General features: G+C 42.1%; 1 long non-coding RNA gene across 4 annotated transcripts in view; it reads left to right on the top strand.

Annotated features, from left to right (window-relative positions):
- The first annotated feature begins 652 nt into the window (after positions 1 to 652).
- Positions 653 to 8584, top strand: part of LOC149744020 (uncharacterized) — a 49669-nt gene continuing 41737 nt past the window's right edge. Inside the window, exons 1-3 of one of the 4 annotated variants that reach the window (XR_016391561.1) lie at positions 653 to 996; positions 5497 to 5578; positions 7415 to 7629. This is a non-coding gene — a long non-coding RNA (uncharacterized LOC149744020). The remainder of the gene's footprint in view (positions 997 to 5496; positions 5579 to 7414; positions 7630 to 8584) is intronic. The other 3 variants (XR_016391563.1, XR_016391560.1, XR_016391562.1) reach the window with 3 other exon arrangements.

Here is an 8584-nt window from a genome sequence, read left to right as displayed (position 1 = left end):
TCCTTAGTTTATTATGAGGATTAAATAAATTAACATGTGTAAACCATTCAAGCAGTACCTGGGGCATAGTAAGTTCCAGATAAGTGTTAGCTATTACAATAATTTCTTGTCTAAAATTAGGATAATAATAAAAATAGTAACTCTTTCATAAATACAGGTGTCAGTGCCATTTGGAATAGTCTCTATAACAATTTCTGTCTCCACATTTACTGTGTTTCAGCAAATTTACCTAACAGATGGTGAGTGGGCAATTTTTAAAGGGGCATTTTTTCAAAGAGCGGAGAGGGAAGGAATAGAGACAGGCACATACTATATTTGAAGTTACCTCCACGTGTATTTTATGTATGTATACCCATACAATTAAGAAGTCTTTGGATGTTTTATCTTCAAGAATAATTCAGATACTGGATTACTTGAATATCATAAACATTTAGGGTTTAACAGATTTGTTACATATAGACGTTGTATCACGGATTTAAAAGACCATACCCAGCGGGCAGCGGCGGGCGGAGCGACCGAGGGGCGGCGAGGGCTGGGCAGCGGGTGCGGGGGGGGTCCGTGCTTCCTCGCGGTGGAAGGCAGGGGTTCGCCAGAGACGCCGGGTTGCTCCGCGTTGCCAGGTTACCGAGCGCGTGCCCCGCGCCCGCTCTTCCGCCCGGGCCGCCCTCGGCGCCGCCTGAGCCGCGGTGCGGGCTGCGCGGGGCGCCGGGTCCGCGGAAGCCTAGGTCGGGGGCTGCGTGAGGGATTCTCGTCGCGCGTGGACGCTGCGCGAGCGCGCGGGGGACGTAGGGCGCCGACCTGGGGCTCCCCGGAGCTCCGGCTCCGCTCAGGGCGCCCGCTCAGGGGCCTCCGGCGCGAGGCCCCCTTTGTGGTCAAGATGGCGGCGCCCAGGCGGGCTGCGCCGAGGTGAGCTGGAGCTGGGCCCGGAGAGGGGCGAGTGTGCCACGCCCAGGACTTGGACCCCGGACTCGTCTCCCGTCTCCCGGGGAGCGGCGGGTGAGTGGGTGCGGCCGCGCGTAGGTTCCTCTCGTGGGGTGGTTAGCTCTTCGTGCGTCCGCATACTTCTGTCGTCTGATAGATCTGGGGTGGCCCAGGTTGGAGGCGAGGGTGCTTGATTGGGGAAACCTGAGGGGTTTAAGGACTCTGTTGGGATCGTTTCAGACCCCAGCAAGAAGCTGAGCAAGTTTTCTCCTCTCTTCCCGGCTAAGTTTTCTCCCTTCTCTGAAGACGCCAGCTTTTCTGAATCACCTTGTTACCCGGGGGAATACAGTTGGTGGTTCTGACCGTGGAACGTAGGACCCGGCGCGGGGAAGCCTGAGCTGGTTCTAGTTACTTCGTTTGCAAAGCACTTGTCTTGTCTTTGGAATCTTTGTGTATGTAACCAACGTTGGGAAGAGCCAGCGTTTTCTCCTCCAGAACACTGCGAGGGGTAACTTTATACGTAAGAAACAAGTGGGCGTTCACATCCATCTCTTTTCCAACCACTGAGTTTTGGTTGTGTTTCCTTTCTTTAAGTTTGTCTCGTTTTGAAGTGATAACAAAACAAACAAACTAACTAAACCATAGCCAATTACACAAAGTATATACTCTAGTCTCAGTCCTGCCATTAATTAGCTATGTTATCTTAAGTCATTTAATTTTTCTAGGCCTCATTTTTCTCATGTGATGTTTTTTCTTTGAAAAAGTGTAGTTTCTAGAAGTCTCTAATCTCTGTGTCATAGTTCAACTTGGAGAAAACCTGTTCTTATCCGAACTCCATGACATTGTATTTCCAGCTCCAACTTTGGACTTTGAGTGAGTTGGGGGCAACTTTTTAAGGATATTTTTACACAGCTTTTTTAGTTAATATCAGTCTAGCTGACTTGTCATACTCAGACTTTCTCCCATATTCTTTTACCAGTGTGTTCCTTAGTCATATATATAAAGACTGTTGTGGGAAAAATGACCTCCTGGGTCAGCTTACTGCATGGTCATCGACACAGGGCAGGGAGTAAGATTCTGTGGATTTTACAGAAGCAGATACAGGTTTCATTATCCATGTCCTCTCCCCTTTCATCTTACAAAAACAGCAGGCTTTTCTTGGAGAACTGCCAGATAATGCCATCCTGCCTCCTCACGGGCCCCGGGGATGAGTCGCCCAGGGACTGAACTCCAGTAAAGCAGGTGATTGGCTCATGGGTAGGCATGTGACCTCGGCTAAGTCTATCAGACTCCTCCCCAGGACTTTTCTCTCAGAGCAAAATGGAAGAATTGTCTTTTCTCTCTGGAATTTCTAAGCTGGGGAGATAGGACTCTGGGACTCCCAGTGACCATCCAGCACCAGAAGAGACTTTCTGTAAAATAAAGTCTTGCAGAGGTAAGCAGGGCTGAGCGATGGAGAGAGAGCTGGAACCCTGCTGATACTCTGGAATTTCCAGATCCAGCTGTATCTGAATATGGCTGCATCCCTGAATTTCTAGTACTTGTTTGTTGAGGTTGTTGTTGTTGTTTGGTTTTTGTTTTGAAATTTCCTTGGACTATTTTGAATTTGTTTTCAGCCATGTGCATTTGAAAGCATCATAGCTAAAAGAGCTAATTTCCTACATTAGTGTCAGGTTTGCTGACTGGCATTCCTTAAGTGAAAAATCATATCCGCTATTTTCTTTAAATAAAATCCTTCTAGCTCAGGTTTGAGATATTCAAAACTCTGCCTCCTACCCCCCTCTTTTCCAACATTTACTATATCACCTTGAAGCATTTGTGACCACATCTTTCCCATCTAGACGCAGTTGAGAGAGAGAGCAAAGACTTCTGATATAAACTGCAACCTATACGCCTCCTACCTGGAAGCTTTAGAACATACTTGATTCTTGTCATTAAAGCAGATCTTTTGTTGTTGTCTCCGGGGCACAGAAGCATTTTCATGGCATAATGGAGTACAAAGTACATTAAGCCTAACTCTACTTCTCACCCTCTTTTACTTTAAATAGGCAGAAAAGAACAATCTCAAACACATTTTCCCAACAAATAAAATACATATACGATTATGTTTAGAAGACATTTATGCAACATATAGTTAGACTGATTAATTAATGGACCTTTTGCCAATTGGCACAGTAAATATATATGTTCAATGTGCTTAATTAAAAAGAAGACAATAACATATTTTTACAGGTTAATTATCTGAGCAGAGTATTGTGCCAGCACACTTGATACTACAGTATTTCATGTTTGACAAGTAACCTTCTTTCAATTATATTTACTGCTAAATGTTTCCTGGATCAAGCTATTAAATTATAAGGTCAAAAGTAAAATGATATGAAATTACAATGATAAAGGGACACATATCCCACTTTATGAGAATAGAAGTTGTAATTTCTTTTCAATACTACTAGTAGTGACCACAGTACTAATTTGAGCCCTTACTATGAGCCACTGTGCCCATATACATTTAGTTCTTACAGTAGTTCTGCAAAGGGCATATAATAATCCACACTGTAACGCTGAAGAAAGTGATTCTCATAGCTGAAAGTCACATAGCTGGTGAGTGGCAAAGTCTAGATTCAAACTTAGAGTCCTCTGACAATGCCCAGGTTGTTGACCACTATGTACACTGCTCAATTGTTGCACCAATAAAGAAGTGCTTGAAATAATTATAGATTTGCCTACCCTGAAACTGCAGTGATTTAAAGACATCAAAGTTGCCAGTTGCTTAAGCACATCTACTTACAGTAAGAAATTACATTTTATTTCATTTCTAAAACAAGATTAATTCTGCAGGCCCATCGAAACTTGAGCACACAAATCCTACCTCCAAATGAAAGATGCTTGTTTTCCATTATTCAACAGATGGCCCTGTACAGAGGCAATAAATATATAGTAGAATTTTCATTCAAATAAATGAGAAGAGAGGTTTCTTCTTGTCCTGATTCAGTGCCCATCATTATGGATTATGATGGCTCTTCCCAAACTTTACTTCATTCACTCCACTCTTTCTACAAAACTCCAGTAATGGAATCCGTCATTCAGATATATGTGCAAAGCGAAAGGACTGTATTAATACAGTTGCTGAAAGTCAAGTTGATAGAGCACAGGAAATACATCCTAATAAATGCAACATTAATGTTTGTGTGGGCCTTGGAGTGAGGGGTAGAAGAATTTTCAGTTTAACGGAATATTTTGCCTCTTGCTATGAAAGTGTGGCTTAATAGTCTTGTAATTGGTCATTTACAGAATCCTCCATCTCTGGGTTTCATGCTTTCTTTACTCTGCAGCTGTTGATTCCTTCTCTTGTTCTGGATGGAAGATAGCAACGAAGCCACTTCAAAGGGCTCAGCCTGCCTTTTTGTGTTATTGTTTAGATGAAGATATTTCCATTTATTAAAGCACACTATTTAAACATTTTTATCATGTTTCAAACTTGACTGTGTTCTGAAGGTATGAGCACAGGCAGACATAATGGGGGATGTTTTCCAGGAGAGAACATACCCTTATCAAAAGAGTTATCAGAATTTTCATGTATGGATTGAGAATCAAATTCTGGAGTTAGACCTGAATTTAAATTCATACTCACAACTTATTACCAGTCTCATCTTGATCAAACGGTTACCACACTTCTCATCAATTTCCTTATCTTTGAAAGCGGAATAAGAGAAGTATGCCTGGTGGAGTTACACATAAAGCTCATCCGATAGAATATTCATAAGGATTTTGCACAAAATATACATGGAAATATTTTAGCACCGAGTTTAGCATGCAATTCATCTTCAATACATTTAAGAGCTATTGTTTTATTATTATTATGCTATCATTAAATATCACTATTACTTAAATGTCATTATTGCTAAAATTGCTGTAAAATTACCGCAATAACCCATGATGAATTCCCCTCTTCTGTTTCCTTTGTTTAAATGGAAAATATATATATAAATCTAGACAGAGAACACTTTAGTGATCCTATTCAGTGGAGTGAGAATTTCCATGGCACTGATTAAAACAAATCCTGAATTTCATGGACTTAAGATAGCAGAGAGGGGCTTCCCTGGTGGCGCAGTGGTTGAGAGTTCGTGACCCGATCCGGGAAGATCCCACATGCTGCGGAGCAGCTGGGCCTGTGAGCCATGGCTGCTGAGCCTGCGCGTCCGGAGCCTGTGCTCCGCAACGGGAGAAGCTGCAACAGTGAGAGGCCCGCGTACCGCAAAGAAGAAAAAAAAGATAGCAGAGAGGCTAAGAGATTTGAAGTTAGACATCCCCAAGTGTGAATTCTACTGTGACCCTCTTCTAGCTCTGGAACCTTGAGGAAGTTTCTTAAACTTTCTGAGCTTTACTACTGGTTTCCTCATCTGTATCTTTTTCAGGACTATTTATCAAGCATCTTCCTGTTCTCTATGCTTGGACGTATCAATGAATAGATTAGACAAGAGCCTTTGCCTGCGTGCTCCTTCTTGCATGCTTTCTCCCTCCTTACACTCTCGTGTGGAAACGGATGTTATAAATAAATTCTATGCTTTGTCACAGGTTGATGGGCACTACGGGATAAGGAAAAGGATGTGAAGCTCACTGAAGAGGCTTGGGTTGGGAGTGCTGGAGGAGTGTACAGGTAGGTTCTGATTTTAGATAGGGTAGTCAGGGTGGATTTTATAAGTTGACATTTGAGCAAAGACTTGAAGTGAGGGAGTTGTCAGAATGTATGATGGGGAGACCACTCCCTGGGAGCAAGAATAACCAGTCCCAAAACTCTAAGGCAGAAATATGCCGGGCAGCTTGGAGGAATATCAAGGAGGCCACCCTGGCTGACTTAGTCAGTGGGGAGGAAGAGACAGCAGGAGGGCTGGAGGTCGGATATGTGATGGGATGGATTGGGTAAGTCCTGGGAGGCCATCACATGCATTGTGTCTTTTACTCTAAATGTAGGCAGCCAGGGGCAGGATTTTAGCCGAGGTGTGGCATGAACTGTCTCTTGTTTGAAAAGCATAACTCTATCTGTGGTCTTGAGGATGTGGGGAGAGAGTGGAGTCAGGGAGAATCTCGGGAGGCGACGACAGGATCCTCGAGGTCTATGTTGGTGGCCTGCACCAGGCTGCTAGCGGCTGGTAGTTCTCAGAAGTGGCACATTGGGAAGGTTGTGACAGCACTTTGTGGTAGATTGAATGCAAGAATGGAAAGGAAGAGGGGGTCAAGGGTGAATTCGAGATTTAGGGCCTGGGGAACTGGAAAGGTGTGGTTACTGTCACCTAAGATGGAAAAAGTTTGGGGTAGAGCGTGTTTGGTGGATTAAAGACCAGTTTTGGAGGTGTAAGATTTGAGATGTTTTCGTGACGTCCAAGCAGAGATGCTGCGTACACAGTTGGATACACAAGTCTGCAGTTCTGAAGAAAGGTCTAAACTAGAGATACACTTTAATACAATGGAGATATTAAGAATAATGACATGGAAGCGCTATTTTAAAGATAAAATGAAGTCATGCAGTTAGCACTCTGCTTTCTCAAAACATTTAATAACTGTTAGCTAAAATAATTACCTGAAATGAAAAAATACCTATAGTTTGTTTTGTTGTTTGCAGTAAAAGTGAATAAAATGTCACAATTATTTTAATAGTATTTGTGACAGAGTAGTTTTAGGTAAGACACCATGACTACAAACATTTACAATAAACCTTTCAGTCTCCTACTTTTCACTCTGATAGGGTACTTGGAACCATATTTTGTAAGGTTTAAGTTAGTTGTCATAGGGTACCTCTTTAATTAGAAGTAATTCTGAACTGTCTAGTTCCATGCAGTTTTATATACATATATGTATAATTATTATTTTATGATTTATCAAACTCAGTTGAAAATTTGCATCACTGATATACATTAGAATTTAAGCATTTACCCCGGTATTCAAGGAAAAAAAGGTACTTGTCTTGTCATTTCCATAGGGGTACTTACTTTCACATCTTCCCTTCACTTTGCAATTGAAAACATGGCAGGGGAAATACTATCTTACTGGTCTTTGAGTTCCCCTTAGCTATCTGCAAGTCCTTAAACAGCCTTTGTGGCTTAACCAAAATTCTCTTCCATCTTCATTGCGCTAACAGATATTGGTCTAAGCATGTACTTATACTAAAAAATGCATGACCACGTTGTCTCTACACATCTATAATTTTATGTTAACACTATCATTATGTAAGCTATACTTTAGTTGTAATTATAACAGATTTTATGTCAACACACATCCATTTCTAGTGTTCATCTGGTGTTCAAGGGGAGAGCAGCATGTCGTAAATTTTATCAAAATATAACATCTGAAGAATAGAACAGAGGATAATTGTGTAATTCTGTATTCACTCTAATTAAGTTCAGTGGAGTTGGCATAATAGAATTAAGAAGAAAAACAAAAGACTGAGGTACCATGGCTCCCTCTCCTTAACACACCCTTTCGTATGCGAGAGCAGAGACTCAGCACCTTTCTGTACAGAAATGGAGACAGGAAGAGGCCAGAGGATGAATGACAGGCACGAATGAGGTGGAACTTTGAAGAGCAACATGGAAATGAAATACTTCTTTTGTATTTGGTAGGTGGGGAAAATGTACCAGCGTGTATGCCTACTGGGACCACGTTTTCCAGAACAGTTAAGCCCAGTGTCAACTATGCTGTCCCACCTTCCTCGTAAGTACGAGCATACTGTTACTTGAATCTTTGCTTCCTGTTTCTTGATACCTGGTTGAGAAGATTATCACAGGAACTACATCATGTTAGCAAACACAGTGTTTTGAAATGATTGACACTCACTGAAGAGTGGCAACTCCAAGCTTGCTCTCTCTTGATCTTGGACTGTTTAGGTCTGGAGTGCAGGAGTGGGTTATGGGGAAAGACCATTGGAATTCTTATGTCTTCAGCATAATGGTTATAGCATAATGGTTAGGAGTGTAGGTGCTGGTTCAAATCTCTGCTTTCCACTTGCTAACCATATGAGCTTGGGCAATTTACCTGATTACCTGAACCTCAATACTCCTGCCTATAAAATGATGTTAATAATATTTCATCCTCATAGACTTGTTTTCAATGTTAAAATGAAGTCACTTACACCAAGCACTTAATACAATGCCTAGAGCATAGTAAAGTCTATTATTATTACTATTACCACTACTACTACTATTATTATTATTACTATCACGATGCCAGGTGCTATTTTTCCTATGCCTTATTCCATTATCTTCTGCCCTGTCCCCCCATTTCTGTCTTGTTTCTGTACAGGGGTAGGTTTGTCACAGAGCATTTTCTTTCCCTAGTGTCTGACTCTTAGTCATCAAGGTGACTGGTCCACGACCCGGCATTCATTGCTGCTCGTTGAAGCAACCCATTTTGAGAAGGGGAGCTGGATATTGATGCCAAGTTGGGTGAAGGAGAGAGAATTTTCTCTCTTCTGCACACAGAGAGCTAAGTGAAATATTCAGGCCTCAGAAGGAGAATCAGGCAAAGGGCAACATGCTTAATTTCATACCTTAGTGATTAAGAACAAGTCAGACAGGCTGGATTTGAACTCATTTCCGTCATGTACTGACAACGGGATCTTAGGTGCTTTTGTAACCCCTCTGAGGCTCAGTCAACATCTGAAAGAGAC

The sequence above is a fragment of the Delphinapterus leucas genome, unplaced genomic scaffold (assembly GCF_059928025.1).
Source record: "Delphinapterus leucas isolate spDelLeu-1000000601 "Yukka" unplaced genomic scaffold, BTC_Dleu_Yukka2 spDelLeu_asBTCV2_sq25, whole genome shotgun sequence".
Taxonomy (NCBI): Eukaryota; Metazoa; Chordata; class Mammalia; order Artiodactyla; family Monodontidae; genus Delphinapterus; species Delphinapterus leucas.
This window is presented reverse-complemented; position numbering and strand designations above follow the sequence as displayed.